The sequence below is a fragment of the Drosophila grimshawi genome, unplaced genomic scaffold, assembly GCF_018153295.1.
Source record: "Drosophila grimshawi isolate 15287-2541.00 unplaced genomic scaffold, ASM1815329v1 contig_187, whole genome shotgun sequence".
Lineage (NCBI taxonomy): Eukaryota > Metazoa > Arthropoda > Insecta > Diptera > Drosophilidae > Drosophila > Drosophila grimshawi.
Window position 1 is genome coordinate 115,491 of NW_025062959.1, and position 17,716 is coordinate 133,206.

General features: G+C 36.5%; 1 protein-coding gene across 1 annotated transcript in view; it reads right to left on the reverse strand.

The window, feature by feature from the left end:
* Positions 1 to 17,459, reverse strand: part of LOC6558678 — a 72,795-nt gene extending 55,336 nt beyond the window's left edge. Inside the window, exon 1 of the mRNA XM_001985585.2 lies at positions 17,374 to 17,459. The gene's annotated coding sequence lies outside the window, so the exon portion shown is untranslated. The remainder of the gene's footprint in view (positions 1 to 17,373) is intronic.
* Positions 17,460 to 17,716: the final 257 nt, after the last annotated feature.

Genomic DNA, 17,716 nt, shown 5'->3' on the forward strand with positions numbered 1-17,716 from the left:
AGGTGGCCAACAGCCCCAACTACAACCACAACTACAACTACAACTACACCCCTACTCCAACTCCAGCCACTGGCCATGGCCCTGCCATTATAGCCGACATCGTTGCTCGTTTACATTGCTTCAATTTTGCTCATTTTTTGTGGCCCACTACGTGCTCGGCTACTATTTGAGTAATGGCCAAGATTACGCTGCAATGTGCAGCCAGGAGATACATATACAGATAGAGTAGCAGGAACGTGGGGCGTGGGGCATAAGGGCGTTTCTTTCGACAATTTAAAGTTGGTGTCACGCATCACGCTTTGCTCTAATGAGTGTCGTCGATGTCTCCATCCTCATCCTCAACCTCAACCTCATCCTCGACCTCGTCCTCGTCGTTGTCATCGTGTCGTGGCAATTGCTGATTTGGCGCCAGCGAATGCCGCAGCTCAATCACGCTTGCATTCTCGGCTGCATTGCGGACAAATGGCAGCTGTTGTAACGGCAACTGGAGTCAACTCCGTGATGCATTGCGGCGGCCATGTGGCGTATGAGCAATATTTAATTGTATGTGACGCAACGAGCATTGGATGTTAAATGAATTAGTTAAACTGTCATGTCTTATGTGTGCGTGTGTGCTAACGAGGTAATTAGTCAGCAATAAGAGATAACAATGAAATATATTCAATTTATTCCTGTCAATGCTTTAAGCTTTTTTTTACATTCTAAATAGAAACAAAAAAAATTGTAAAATGATAAAAATTATTCGATACAAAATTGGAAATCAGCCGACTTATGTTAAGTTACTAAGCCCATTAATATGAGTCAGAATTCAAGCATGAACAAAATGTTGAAACTGTTAATAATTGTGCTAAACATGTCATCAAACAAAGAACAAATGCAAAAAGCGTTTCGGTTTTGTGGAAACATTGTGGGAACAGCTACGCATTAAAAATTGTTTTCAATTTGTTGAAGCTGAATTAAAAAGAAATAGTGAGTAAGAAGTTTTAACTAACTTTTGAGATGATGATGGAAAAAACTTTTCATTGGCTTAGAGATGAGTAGATGGTATTTGCAGAATTTAATAAAATTCAGTCTCCTTTTACCGACTCACATTCCCAAATCTGGCGTATTTATTGTTGCTTTTAGAGCTCACTGCCGCTAAGCAGAACAAAATAAGCCGAAAAACTGACACACATATTTCTTTGAAATAACTAGCAGGTCTTTATGGAACATAAACTGAGCATTTTAATGTGATATAGTATTTTGTTGTCGCTGCCATCAACGAGATGACTTATTCACAATGGGATTGTTGCCCGTGCCATTGCCTTGAAACGCAGCAACATTATTGGACTTATTTCCACATACAGTGACTTTAACTGCATTCCAGGACAACCCGAGCTGACTCAACTGGTGACACTATTCTTTCCCCCTCTCCACCCTTCCCCAAGAAAGTCATGGCCATTAAAGTTACAATCATAAAGCTGCTGAGTCAGTGGACAGTGGATTCCAGAATACCACATTAAGAATGTAACTTTTCTTTTAAAGCAGTTCTTCGCTCTTGATTGGATGTGTGTGTGTATGAGGGGGAAGTTTTGAGTTGCATGCAACAATAATGCCCGATCCCAGTAGTCTTGAGTGTGCCTCGGCAAACAATTTGCATAAAATGCCAAATGCTGTTGCGAGATCGTAAAGCAAACGATTGTTGCCAAACGCCACTGGCAACAATGTATGTCCAGCACTTTATGGCAGGGCACGCAAACGCAAATTCGTTCAGCAATTTTAGCCGCGCTGCAAGCCAAACGAATTGCATATGAGCATTTTTCAATTTAAATTTTTTCAGCGCTACGGGCGTTGGTATGCGCAGAGTGTAAATTGGAATTTCTCGCAAAGTGCAGAAAAAAATTCAAATGTAAAATGATTCATAATAGCATAAGGTATTGCAGCGCAACAAACTCGTTGCCAAAGAAACAAATAAAAAATCTCGGCAGGGGACCTGGTCCTCATCTTCCGTATATTTTAAAGACTGCAATGGCCATACCATAAACTGAGCACAAGCAAGTTAATATTTGTAGAATGTTCCTTAAACAATTTAGAAGTGCATATATGTATATAAATAGATTGTGTTTCAGCTACTATGAAGTTTTAATCTGATCCCAACAAAATGAGCATTTTATACTCTGATACGCAAGGTAAAAATGTAGAGACTGGAAACTGTGGGCAAAATTTGATTTGGCCACGCCCAATCCGCCTCCAAAAATAGCAAATGCCCGTACATATATCCCGCAACTTCAGAGCTATGAATAGTTGAGGTACACAAAGTGCACTCTCTTGTTTTATTTCATAAATTTGCTATTTCATTATTTTTCCTTGTGGGGAAACTTCTAGTTATTAATTTTGCGCAATAACAAAACATCACTAACAACAACAAATCAATAGAACAATAAACATGAGTGCTTGTATTTATCAGCAAGCTCAAAACCCTTTATTAAACTAATATGATTGATAAAAATTGACATACATGCATACAAACTCCTTGCTATTGGATATTGGAATACATCGAATATAAAAGCTCAAAATACATTCAAATTAAAGAAAATTCAAGTGAATCGTAGCAGTCGGGAGTAACCGACTGCGAAATACTCTGATACCTTAAGTTATGCCATCTGGTAATAGGTGTCGCAGAACAGGGTGGGCTTAACCAAGGTATATCGATCTTTGAAGGAGATTCCTTGTAATCTATCTACCAAGTTTGTCTTTAAAATTTCCGTAGATATAGGCTTTTGTGATTCTACCGATGTTTAAAGTACATCGCCAACAACTTATCAACCAAATTTGGTGCCTGTAGCATTAAAATTGTGTGAGATATGTGGCTTTATCGATTTGCGATTACTGATTTTTATCGATTTCCTAGCCTCCGAGTGGACGTAGCACTCCAATTTGAACACTTTGTCTGACGCGAGCACAGACCAGTATATTTTCCAAGTTTCACTTCGTGATCTCGTTGGGTGTCGAAAAAAGTGGCGTTCATACAGAAGCACAGACAACATGGTACCCCAGGTATCAGAGGACTAAATATTATTCAACACTCTTGGAAACCCAAGTTAAATAATCGCAGCTTAGCATTGATCAAAAAATAAAATAAAAAAACTACCACAAAATGCTTTAGAGATGCTTTCTCCCCTTCGAAGCGAAAGCAGTTAAAGACACATTTGCTAGAAAACTGTTATTTATTTAATGCTTCTTATGCACAGATGTATATTGCAGAAGTTTCAAATACTCAAACTGTTCATTTAAGAAGAGAGCAGTGAACTAAACTTTTAGCGAAAGTATTTCTAGTTGTGGTTTAATGAGCTGATATGCAACACATCGCACATACGTTCTGGTGACAGGCATTGAAAGCAGTGGAAGCCATGAACAAAACACTTGAGCACAACTGACATGCGGCTGTCAAACTCTTCCCATTGGGGAGGAGTCGTACTTTGTGCCTTTGGACCAGTCAGTACCTTTTGTCGGTGATTTTAGCACAAAAACCACAAAAACAGAAACAGACAGACAAACAGGCCGGACGAAAATCTTATGAATCTTTGAACATACTTTAGCACTTTGACACTTTGCCGACGGCAAATGGCAACGTCAACGGCAACGGCAATGGCAAATGGCAACGACAACGTTTTTTGGGGCGCAATTTTGACTTGGTGCCATTAAATACGGAGGCAAATGGGTGGAATCTACGTGTCTTGTAGCTGGCTGCCTTAACGCGCGTCTTAGATTAATAGCAGGCGGCTGCGTAGACGATGCCATTGCGTCTGGACTACGTGCTTGCTACGTGCCTCTTGATGTATACCATGTTTTTCTGTACATATATCTTGTTTATAACTCAACGCCGAGATTAACTGACAATTGTTTTTAGATAAGCAAATGCAATTCGTATTGTAAAAGCTTTTATCTCGAACAGTGAAGCTGCCACAAATACTGATGTATTGTGTGAGAGAAACCAACACAATCGATTTTATATTAACTATATATATAAAGCAAAAATATAATATTTATACATGTACATTTTTAAATGTATGTGTGTGTATCAAAATTGAAATGAAACGTCTAAAAATACGCATAAGTCTCGGATTTGTTTTGGACTTTTATTTTAGCTGTGGCATTGCAACTAAACAGAAAATATAAAATTTATAGAAATTCAAATGCAATGCAAGCAACCTTCACGTAAAGCTGGCTTAAAGCGTTCAAACAGGAAGACCAAGGGGCGGAGGCAGGGGTAGATGAAGAAGAGCCAAAGTAGGAAGTGGAAGGGTCAGGATACAAAACTATCAATGACAGTCGCTGCCGCTGCCGCAGCTTTGGCGTTGCTACAAAATGCCAAATTTGCATATAAAGTAAAATTGAAAATGCCAGCGGGAATTGAGAAGAGCCCTGAAAAATCCAAAACTCTAAAACAAGCCCAAAAGCAGTCAAAACCAGAGACTGCAGTAGCAACAACAAATGCAATGGCACCTAAAACTACTTCATCTGGGCACACAGGCAATGTTAACTATTCAAACGCGATTTAAGCCGCGCTAAAAGGCGTTCCCAAAATATTTACATTGATTTGCTGCTACTCCTGCTGCTTTCACAGTCGCAATTCAAGTATAAACTGCAGCCACTTTATATTTGATGGGCATTGAGCGAAAATGCGCGTCACGTTCAGGTCCACAGACTCAAAAACCAACAGGCCGCAAATCAAAACGGACCCCGCAGCACACCTCAACAGGAAAAAATAAATAAATAAAACCCCCTAACAGCCAAAAAGTGTACTGACTTGCAGTGAAAAAAAGTAAAGGAAATATTTGATCTGTTTTCTATTAAATGTTGTGGGTAAATACCAAAAGTAATAAAATAGTTGTAGTTAAAAAGTTGTTTATTTATTATTATTATTGTAACTATTGTTGCTTATTTTTTGAAAACTTCTATTTATTATTTAAATATGTCTTTTTTGCCCCACATCTGACTGAACGGATGATGTGTATCTCTCCCAAAAGACATATACCGATTGCATTCGAATGTTCATAAAAAAATAGAAAAAACTTGACCTAGAGCCACAAAAAACATATATATAAAATAAATGAGTTATATATAAAAAAAAGAAGTGAAATAAGCGCAATTTTTTTTCTATATTTCGGAATATTTATTAATTATAGTTATTTCAAATCAATTGATAGTCTTTAAAGATACGCAACAATTAAAATATCAATAATTATGGGATAAGTGAAGTTCTCATCTTAATTATTTATCTATTTAAGTCGGATACCATGGCGCCATGTCATGGTTTATTGGATTTTTCTTTCAGTGCAGTCACTTTCCAAATCGCAAAGCTCCACTAACAATTCTCTTCCTCTCCTTTTTATACCCTGGATCCATTAAAAGTGGGTAAAATTGGTATCCCGAGGTTTTGCATGTGTGTGTGTATGTATAAGCGTGACAGGGTATATCTAAGTTGGGCAATTTCGAGTAGAGCACTCTTATTTACTTTTTTTGGGTGCTGGGTAAACGCTGCAAGGGAGACCCAAACTAACTGATACAAATTTGCTACACGTACAGAACTCAATGGCTTTCTGTATCTGTGTGTACGTGTGTATGTTTGCCTGTGTGTGTGTGTGTGTGTGTGTATTGATGTGTACGTGTGTTCGTTAGCCTAAAATCCGCGCTGGTTATAAGCCAGCCATTGTTGTTGTTGTTGTTGCGAGACAAGCTAAAAACTAATTCGAAATTCATGGGCTCGATTTGCATTTTTGATTACTTGAATACACTACATGCGAAGAGGAAGAGAGCGAGATGGCAAGACTGCAGATAGAGCCAGAGCTAGTTTTAGCTGTAGCATTGTCTTGGCCTGGATAGCACTCACACACACTCACAAACACACACTCTCACACACACACTCACACACACACACACTCCACTGGGCCAAAAGCCTACGTATGTAACTAACGAAACCCGGCTGAGGTGTGATATTTATATTTATGAACGCAAATTGTACGGCTAACGCTTGGGGAATTTTTCGTTAGTTTTAAGTAATTGGGCTCCATTTTTATGCACATGTTGAGACAGAAACTAGAGGAGGGGAAGGGCACGCATGTGGCTGAGTGTGTGTTTGATATCGTCCCAAGGGGCGCATAGCGAAACACATAAATATTAAAATAAAAATAATATTATAATGTATGCGTTATGGTTTAATTGGTTCTCTCACTCAATATCTCTCCGTCTCTCTCGCTCTTTATCTCTCTCTCTCTCTCTCTCTAACACGGCTTCTCCCATGCTGCATATGTGCATAAAATGAGCGAGATGCAGACGCAGAAATTAGGGGATCAATAATAAAATGTAAAAGTTTCAATGTAAATTGCATGCAAAAGCGTGTCAACTTTATGCCTGAAAGACAAAATACAATTTGTAACTATAGCAAAGAAAAGACGTTAAGGGAATTAATTAAAACTTTCAACAATATAATTGTGACTGTCTTTAACACATAAAACCAGATAAAGCTGATTGCTATGAAACTGACAAAATCTGAAATTTAAAGAAATTCGGAAACATTTTCTAAACCGTTTAAGCCTAGGCATAAATAGGGAAAGCCAAGTACTATATGTAACTATAAAAATGAAACGACTTTATGGAATTCCTTTAGTAATCTTAACAGTATTGTTAAAGCAACTGATATTCAGATTTGTATCTAGCATAAAATATAGAACCCGATAACGCTGTTCGCTTTGAAACTCACAAAAACTGAATTATGTACAAACTCAGGTATATTTGTACTTCCGAGTGAGCATAGTATATGAATATTCATGTCATAACCTCTTACTTGTCTATTTACTCACACTTATTATTAGAAATTGCGATAACACCTTAACTCCAAGAAAATGTGTTAATTTGCTTGCGTATGCGGCACTCTCTCCTTGGTGAGTCCACAGTTGACAAATACCTGTATTAATTTCAGGCGCCAAAACTTTCAAATATGCCAAAGTAGCCGCCATCAATTGCCAGTGGGACGATGATAATTGTCGACCTGTTTGCGTGTCACCTGTATATTAGGCGCAGCTATTGCCACCAGCAATTTCTTAGTCAATGGCTTAATTAGTCAAAAATTTCAACAATATATATTTGCCACCTGCCTGTCGTTTTCTGCCTCTGGCAGGCAAGCAACTGTCAAAATGTCATTCAAAGTCTGCAAGACCTAATTCTGTATAAGCTTCTGCCAGAGGGTGAGTGGGTGCTACATAAATTACATTAGACATTAGCTTTTTGTGTGTTGATTTCTGATTATTGTGTGTCGTTTTTCGTCCAGGCAGGACTCACGTGCCTGCCAAATATCCTGGCATGTTGCCTAATCAATGACCCTTATCACCGTCTCTCGCATTCGCCCCTCACCTGTCGTCTGTCACAGCTCGTGGCTTTAATTAAAGTTCAAACTGTCAGTGCGCACGTAAATTGAATTTTAATGTGTGCTGCATATACGTAATAATCAATATAAGTCTACGTCTGCGGATACATATACGTAATGTGATACAATACGTAGCAACCGAGCAACTGGCCAATTACTTGGGCACTGCTATCGACACATAATATAATCAATCGGCAACCAACAAACAGAAAACTTAGCCCATATTTCGAGTACCCTCGAATTGAGAGTCTGCAGCGAGCTAGCTCAAACGCTCCGTCTCTGTGGCCCAATTCTACGCGCATAATCAACGAATGTATATATGTATGTACATTTTGAAAATGGCTCAAGTATCGCCTGAATCTTAAGCCGCAAACCAAAAGGAAACTTTTAAAGCATCGTGCAATAATTGCAAGAACATTGTTTTGCGTAAAAAAAATGTTGTTTGCGCTAGATCTTTATTTAAGTAGCTCAAAAGTGAGAGTCAGAACTTAACAAATAAATATCCAAATTGTCAAGTTTTGAGTCTAAATGATGTCAAACTAAACTGCGTTCTACCCTCAGACAAAAAAATAAAAATTGTCACAAACTGAAGCAGATATTTGTTACAGGCAGAAGAAGTCTCAACGACTTCGGTTTATCTGGCAATTTCTCTCCGAAATGTAGGTCTTTTTTACGATAACTCTCCCAATTTCTCGTTTTATAATTTACATATCTATTTAGCTGGTTCCAGGTCAAGATTTTGCGCCTCATGTTTTAAACGTTTTAAAAGCTAACGGCAAAATATCTAGCATATTCTCATACACCATACACTGACCAAAAATGTTCAACTTTTTGAATACATCCTCCCATTCCTCCTAATTGGAAAGCCCATATCTTTTAATTAATGTCGAGTAATTTAAATATTCGTACTTTTTATAATAAATATAATAAATAAACACTGAAATTCTTTAAGGATCAATTTTTTTAAGTGTTGTTTTCAGGGGATTCAGACAGCCTTCAGACACATTCTTTTTGTATTTCCAAGTCGGGCACTCCCGATTATATTTTGTACAGCAGTTTGAACCGCATTGAAGGCAACAACTCTGATCCCTCAACAAAATTTGCATTCTTGATCAGCATCGCTAGCCGAGTCGAAATTGCCAAGTGCGTCGATCTGTCTGTTTTAATGCAAACTAATCCCTCTTTTTTGAGTTATGATAATTATACTTGGCATATCTCCGTGTCTTTTTTTCCTGCAGGATGCACAGATAAGGGTGTCTGCCCGATCGAATCAGTAGATCTAATGGCAGCTATAGCAGCGATTTGTCGGAAAGTAAATACATATATGAAAAGATGTTTTGATTGTCAAGATATCTAAGCCAAACTCCTTAGCTATGCATGCTAATACACAAGAAAATCATCATTAACAGACTACTATATCGGTGGGTTTTTTTTTTTAATTTATAGTGCAAGTTAGACTTCAAAAATTTGACTCCATTCTGTAAAGCCGTTCTTACTTGTTGTACATTTTATTTTTTTACTACTAATTACAAATGGTCCCCCATCGTGCAGTTTTTAAGTTATTTATAGGGTCATACATTTTTTGATGTTTCATATATTATATTATTACATGTTTGGCATTCTACGCAATGCCAACTTGAATTGGTTTCCATATTTTCTGATGGGCTCTGCTGAAACGTGTTTATTGTACAATTTTTCATATTTATTGGTACTGTATGACTCCACACTTTTTACTGCCGCTCTACTGCCACTATTCCGTCCTTCCGTCCTTCAGGCTGTCCAACTGTGTGACTGCCAGTGGATATCACAGCACTCTCTTTATGGGCACAATTTTTCAATGCGCTGGCATTTTGTTTATTCATAAAACGCGCTATTCTTGCATTTTATGTGTCATATGTTTTCTGAGTTTTATCTTTTTCCTGCACGTTTGTCGCCCTTGGAAAAAAACTAGACAAGCAATTTATTTAGTTTTTATGCAAATCAAATTACAGACAAACAAATGTTTTTATTGCTGTCTTCTCTTATTGTTGCTGTTGGGCTTTTAAGCGTTTTTCATTTAAATTCCATTTGGCACACGAATTTGTTAACTAAAAGTACGTTTCGCTTGATATGGCAGCAGTTTGTTAGAGGTTTTTAATTAATTGATTGCATTTCTGTGACAGACCACAAAAACTCGGATATATATAACAAGATAGGTCTGCTGAATTTAGTGAAATGACACACGAAATTGGAAGAGTGAAAATTTGATTTGATTTAAATTTAAATTGCTTTATTCATATTAAAATAGGTATGCATCCAAAGACTCAGCCAGTCTGATGAAAATTCACGCTTTTTAATTAAGGATATGCATTTATATTGTTTTAAATAACTAAGCTCTTAAGCCTGAGGATATTTAATACCTCAGTATTATTCCTTGTCCATTTATTATTGTTGTCTACATCGCAAGATATCAATAAATTCAATATTTTTTTTTACCAAACTTCCGAGATGTTGCAATTTTATGATTTTTCATTTTCCAAACATGAAACGACAAACTTCAAATTAGCTTCAAACTCAAGACAACAAGCAAAAACTACAGCAATTTGTCAACACACACACACACCCAATCTGAAAAAATATATGTGAATAGCAATTTCTATAAGTGAAAAATTGGAGTTACATTTCAACTTTGGTCACACAACTTGTGTCCGTGTGTGTGTGTGAAAGAAAGTTTCCAGAAATGAAGTAAATTTGTGAGGAAGGGAAGTGTGCATCAGTCGAAGCCGTTGACCAGGATATGTATAATATTTTTGTGGTCATAGCAAAAATTCTATGAATATGCAAAGTGAAACTAAATGGCGTGTAACAAAAGCACACACTCAAAAAGAAAAAAAAATCGACCGAAAAATACACATTGAGATGTGGAAACAGAAAACTGTTTTCTTGAGCGTGATAAAAAGAAACGAATGCATATTAAAGACTGGCGCCAAGTTGATCAAATTGATGCTTGGCTTTTGTGCCAGCAGCCAAGCTGTTGCGGCACGACTCTACGAATATAACTTATAAAGTTTCCCATCAAAGAAAAAACAAAGTGCATAAAATAGAATTGCAAGTGAGTCATAGTCAGAGTCAGACTCAGAGTCAGAGTCAAAAACTGCTTTTGTGCCCAGAAATTGGACTGCAAAGGGGGTAAGCTGAAAGCGGCCAAGAAACATAAGCAGAGCGCAACGGACACGTAACATGGATGGTTGCCACAATTGTTTCGCTTGTTGTATGACAACCATAACAAGAGTTGCTCTCCTGTGGGCCTGTCATGACACAGTTCAATTTCGGTTCGAAATGGGATCGGTCATAAATTGGTAGCAATATCGAACTGCTCTTCGGCGCTGGTGCGAAACGTCCCAGATTAACTTCCATATCTAAGCAGGATTTTTCGCTTTTTGGCATAATCGAAATTTTGATGTTATAGATATATTTGGCAAAGTGAATGATGGCTAAGCAACGTTGAGTTCTGTGCCAGATTAATTGTATTTCAGGCGAAAGGGCTGTTTCCACACGCTGGAATTGCTGTCAAATATTTTATTATTCTAACGCGCAACAAAAATGTTCATATATAATTTCTACTGGCAACGTTGCAGCCACAGACGACTCTGGCAAAAAGATTTTACACACAATTTAATGGGCGTTGACACTATCTGGTAACTTCAAATTCGGTAAAACATTTACGCATAAAATGAGTCGAGAATAAATTATAAGCAAATTATACTTGCGGCTGCATTTTTATTGCTTGAAAAAGCCAAGAAAAAAAAGCAAATTAAAAGGAAAAGTTAATGGGTGCGATAATGAACATTCTGCAACTTTGCTATGTGAATTAAGGGCTGAGGAGCTTTGTAGGCTCTAAACTGCGCAGGATTTATCACTTTGATACCTAAGGTATTCTACCTGTTCTTGCACTTAATCTTCTTGCAGTTCCATAAAAGCGGTTTAAGTTCCACAAAACAAATGAGCGGCTCAATTTTTCTATATTTTCTTCCTGGTATTCTTGGTAGCCAAGTTCATCGCTCCTTACAATTTAATTAGTCAGTAAGGGAAGCATTTATATATGCAAATACTTGTTCTATAGACTAATTATATTATTTAAATTTGAATACATACAAATAATTACAAATATTCACATTTGCCCACTCAGAAAACAACGCCTGGTGTCAATTTTTTTAAAAAATATTTTCTTTAATTGAGAAGTGTATTTCTAAAATGTAGAATTTCAATATCTAGTTCTTAGAAAATAATAAGACCCAAAGGTCCTGTTTTCGAATCCTCAGAAGATCGTAAGCATCTTTAAATTAAGTTTTATGAATTTCATAAACTATGTAAAATGTCTTTGTATATGTGAAATAGTAAGTAAATAAAAAAAATAAATAAAATATATATACAGATAATATTTAGCTATAATTATATATTAATATATTTGTTAAATTTGTATTTTGTGTTTCATAGAAGATGCGATTAAAAAAAGCAAAGCAATAAATAAATAACAAACTTAATTTAAAAGTATTTAATTGACTGCAGGCAGCAAGTTCACTAGTCTCCTCTTCAATGAAAATTTGATGTCTTTGATTTTTACAATACTAAATAATAATTGAGAAATTTAAAGCCAACGCTGGTTACAAATTGTACATTTAAAATAGTTCACTTAATCACATATTTAATCACACAAAGACTGGGCATGGTTGCCAAGTCATTTTATTGTCCTTTTGCAGCTACATTGGACTGTCTGCTGTACGACGAGGGAAATATTTCGAGTCCATCTAAAAGTCGGACTCGAGCTCCGAATTGAAGTAACCTTTGACAGTTGGGAATGCATGCAAATTTCATTCATATACTTCCGACAATGGAAAGAGACTTTTGACAGAGTTTGAGTAGAAAGCTTGAAATGAAATATGCACCTAATTAGTGGGCGACCCTGTTCCATTTCTCACTTGTAACGCTGCAGCAGAAGAAGAATTTAATTATTTATGAACATATGCAATGGCCAAATAGCCAAATGGCCAACGAACGAGTCGAGCCAGCATTTTTCATTAGTGCGCTCGTCGAGTGGCCAAAAGCCCCGATGTTTTACAATATAATTGCAAACGAGCAGCCCCAACAAAATTCTCTGGCCTGACCGCCACTGCGGCCTTGAGCTCGTACGTAATTTGTTTTAGCCGAGTTTGTGCTCTTTCCCAACCCCGCCCCCTGTTAAACAGTTTTCAACATGCAAGGCAAAGAGCAACGTATACGTATATACTCGTATGTATATCGCTCGATCCACTATGTATTAAACTCATGCACGCAAGAGCCAAAAAGAGCAGGAAAGCATACAAAAAACAAAACAACTCAGAAATATATGAAACCATTTAAAACAACGAAAGCCAATAAAACGTTGCTCACAAAACTTGGTCGAAACTGAATAGGCTGACTGACAGAGTCAGTCCTTATGAGCGACAAGGCAGAGTGAAAGTATTCGAATTGAAGGCCAGAATATGTCGGTAATAAATATACTTACACACAATGTATGTGGACGGCAGTAAATGTTGATTGCTGCCCCCACGCCAAAAGGCCGTTTAACATGAGGCAACAACAAAAATGAGCCTCTGTTTAAGAATACGATATCATTCTAAAGAGATAAAGGAACATAAACCACAAGGAATGGTATTTTATGCATTTAATACTGTGAATATATATGAATGTGTTGTATACTCGTGTTAAGGTATTTCTAATATGAATATGACCACTTTTGCAAAACAAAATTACATTTGTGAGAATCTGTGAGGATGCATTTAAAACATTATAAAAGAGTTTCTTAAACTGTATTTAGAGCCACAAGAAGATACATCAAGTAAATAATAAACTAATACAGCAACATTATCTTTTTCTTTCATAAAAGCCCACTTATATCGTTGTCCAAAAGCAATTTCTTAACATACTACTTAAGCCCAAAGAACAACAATTTGGAACAGCATAAAAGAAACACATGTATATATAAGAGTTAGCCCATCTACAACGAGTTGGCTGCAAATAACTGGGCTATATATAAAAATACACGAGAATGCTGTCATAATGACCCAGATACGGAACACTTTTCAAATGACAAATGCAACCCAGTCAGCGCTACAATTTCCATTACAATGTGTAGTATTTGTGTTGTGCACACTTCCGAACAACTAAAAGCCAATCAAAAACCCGAGTTTTACCCAAAACAAAAATTAAAAAACAACATAAAAGCGTTGAGGGCAAAAAAGTTATATGTACATGTACACATATATATATATGTATTTATAAATATATATAAATACATATATACATATATATATACACATAAACTGACTGCACATTTTGGGACTTCGGGTTTGAGCTAAGCTGATTGTTTTACCTATTTCTATTGTTGCTGTTGTTGTTCCTGTTGTTGTTGCTTGCTACACATTCTTAGCCTTCAAGTCTGGCCGTTGCTCTGCTCTCATTGATTTTTTAGTTTATTTATATACCCTGTGCCCATTACTTTTATACAATAGGGCGTAGCACATGTAATATATAATAATAATGATTTTCCAGCAGCTCACTAAATAATTAAACGAATTTTACTGATATCGATTTATTCTTATTTTAAAATATTCACTTTTATGGATTTACGATAAAATCTTATAGCCTGATTCCACTATCAACATTTCTTACAATCTCGAGTGGCTACAGTATGTATATCTTTTGTCTATAAGGGACAACATTCTTTACATTCAACATTCGTTGAAAGTTAAAATATAATAATAATTTAATTAATGTGATTTATTTTTTATAATTTAATGCTGACGGCAAAAGAGAAATTAATTCATTTTATATTTTGAAATGTGTTTCTTATTTATTATTTATTTAGACTAATCACCTTTTTATTGAGATCAAGCGGTAACATTGGCACTAACTAACTAACGCGTAGGTAGCGACAACTGAGACAAAAAATTTAGTTGCAGAAGATTACGAATTGTTGGAAATTTTAGAGTTCGGCTATTCATTTTTTCTGTATGTAATTTTTGTTATACGTACTAGCTACAGGGTATCTCTTAGTAATGTCTGGAGCAATCTTGTCTTTTTTTAGATTTCGCAGTAGACAACTGTTTTGGTAGAAGGATTTTAATATTTAAAGCAACCCCAGTAACACAAACACAATTCGGAATTGACCCAAATGTTTAAATCTCAATAAAAGGGAATTTGCTTTGAACCGTCAATCAGTCCGCATGTTAGTCAGTCAGTCATTCCGTTAGTCGAGCTGGTTGATTCTATTTGGAATTGTCTGCTTTGTTGCTTTTAGTCGCCAACAATTTGCTGTACCAAGTCTGCACGTCAGCCTCACAAGCATTCCGACTGACCCAGCGACTCAATGTCAGACTGGCTGACTGACTGAATGACTGGCTGACTATTCGAACGGCTTGTTTGCCATTGCCTTTCTCATAGCCCTGGCCAGCTCCCTGTTGGCATATTTCAATGTGAAATTGTGTTAAAAATCGCATTCCTTGCCCGGTTTTTGTGCAACGGAAATTGAAAATAGCGCCATGTTCGTGTGCCACTCTCCATTTTAGCAGCGTTCCGTTGTTGTTGCTCACAAAATGCTCATGTGGCATGAAAATTTAATTGGACTAAAATGCTGCCGCACAACTCTCGAAAACTAGTTTATGTTTGAGAAAAAAAAAAAATAAAAGAAACTGGAACATAAATCAACGAGTGTATATTCTACGACTGAAATGTGCATATGGCATTAGCTTCAAATATAGTATTCGTATATATGTAAGTCGAATATGTATAAATACTTTAAGTACACATCTGCTAAGTGAACAGTGAGAAATATGAGTTTAAAAACACAGTCAAGTCGACAACTAGCATTGCAAAGTGCTCATTCAATATAATGAACGTTTTTTATTAATGTAACACGGGCAGTTAGTCAATTTTGACACTTTACTACTACTTGATATTAATGAAAGCAAATTTTGGTGGCTTTTTAATTATGCCTCTTTAAGAAAACAAATGAAATACTTTGTATTGCAATTGTTAGCACAAGTTTTATGAAGCTGCAGAGGCCACTTTTATCTTAATTAATATTTGATTCATACATATATATTTTGGCCTGTGTGCATATTTGATGGCAGATAAGTAATCTTGTCGTATGCCCTAAAAGATATCAAACAAGTTTCGCCCACGTTGCGTATGAGTTATGCATTATGTTCTTTTCTCTCTCGCTCAAACCTGCTCGATTCTGCTGGGCTTTGTGCTTGTTTGTGCAACGCATTACGACAAATATTTGCGCATTGGACATCAACATATTCTTGTCGTTGTTGTTGCTTTGGCTGTGTTTTTGGGTTTTTCGTTGTTAGCCCGAAAACGAGGTCAGTCCAAAATCTAAGCCCTTAGCTATCCAAACAGCTGATGTCAGCACAACATAAAAGAGGTGTGCGTGTCTCTGAGTGTGTGCTTTGGAACGTAACGTGTTTTTTGTTCTCACTTTGATAAATCAGTTGGTTGGCGCTGCAGGGCAAGCAGACCTATAAGTGCTCAAATGGGGGACACTGGCGTGGCAAACACTTTTGTCTATGATTTATCTGCAATGCAACCCGGAGGCGCACTGAAAGTTGCTTACACAGAGTTCACTCGGGGCATAAATGAAGTGTTTATTTAGATAGACCAGGAGTAAGCAGCAGCAAGAATTTAAGACATTCTTACATTTTATGCATACTAAACTGGTAAGCCAAACAAATTTGTTGTTGCCTGCCTCGGCTGCAAGATATGTGTGAAGGATTCCCAGCATCAGAGGAGGCAGTCTCTGCCGCTTACGCTTTGAGTTATGTTTGTTGCCATGTGTGAATGAATCATAAAGTTATTTGCATTCCACAGCACAGACCGAGTTCCCCGAGGGCCAAGGCTAAAAGTAACTCATTGTGAATAATTTATTGTGCCGCTCTTATTTTTCATGTTTGTCATTTGCTATTTGTGACAGAAATCTAAATTATATTGAATGCTTGGATCACTTTCTAATATTTTAGCAATGCACAGCTCAGGTGTTATTTCAAAAACATAAACATAATTGAATTAAGTAATTAGTTTTATTGATACTAATAATCGGAATTTATATATTGATTTAATATTAAGTTTTTAACATCACTAAATTTGACACAAGCTCATTATTTATTTTATTATTTTTCTAGCAAACTGAGTTATTAACAAATTAACATAATCCTATTAAAAAAAATCAATTTATACAAGCCATAAAAAATGGAAAATTTCAATTTCAAGAACTGTAAAATTTTTCCATAAATCATAATGGCATATTATAAATGAATTATTATAGAGTAGTTGAAAATAGTAATCAAAAATTATACTAGCTCACATTTAAATACAACTTGTATGTAGAAATACCGACAATTATCTTTTAACATTATGCACTATATATGGAAAACCATTGAAAAATATATTAACTTGAATTGGAACGCAGAATTTCTTTTAAGCAATCTTCTTACACTCGCTCCGAGAACAGCGGGTATGAAAAGAAAAACAAATCTGTAAGCGATTTTGCAGTTTTTTATGGCAGCTTAGTCAACGTAAAGAACAAACCGAAAAAAAACACAACAAAAAAATAAAACCCTGAGTTTTCAATACAAGAGAGACACAGAAAATATTGCAGAAGATTCTCAGATTCCCAGTTCGTTGTCCTACAAACAGGACCAGTCACATGACCTGTGCAACCACGCTCAATAAGGTCCTGGCTGTTGTTGTTGTTGGGATTGTAGCCGGCTTAGGGCTGTCTGCCATTTACTTAACTTGGAGTAAACTGAAAGATATATGTACTTATAGACAGTCTGCTGCCATTTCGGCGTCCTCTCACGTAAAATACACAAATAATTCGATTTTTCGCCACTAGCCTGAGTTGGCATTTCTTTTGCATTTCGTTTCATTTCGCTTGGTTTGCTTACTTTAATTTGGCTTTGGCAGCTGATGAGTTGAGCCTGCTGATGACGATGACAATTTGGTTTGCTGCTCGTTTTAAATATTTGCCAATCGTTGTTTGTTGTTGTCGCTTTTGATGTTGTTTTTTTTTTTTTAGGTGTCTGTTTGTGACATTTTGTCAGTGTGACCGCACAAAAAATGCGACCTTGAATGGGCGCGCACACTTTTGACAAATATCCACAAAATGTGGCTGGCACAATTTTTGTGGGCAACAGTTTTTATGGCGCCGCTGTTGATGCCCGAATTCGGTTTGGTAACATTTTAAAGCAGCTGCTCACAAATTTCGTATCCTTGAGAGCAGCGTAGATA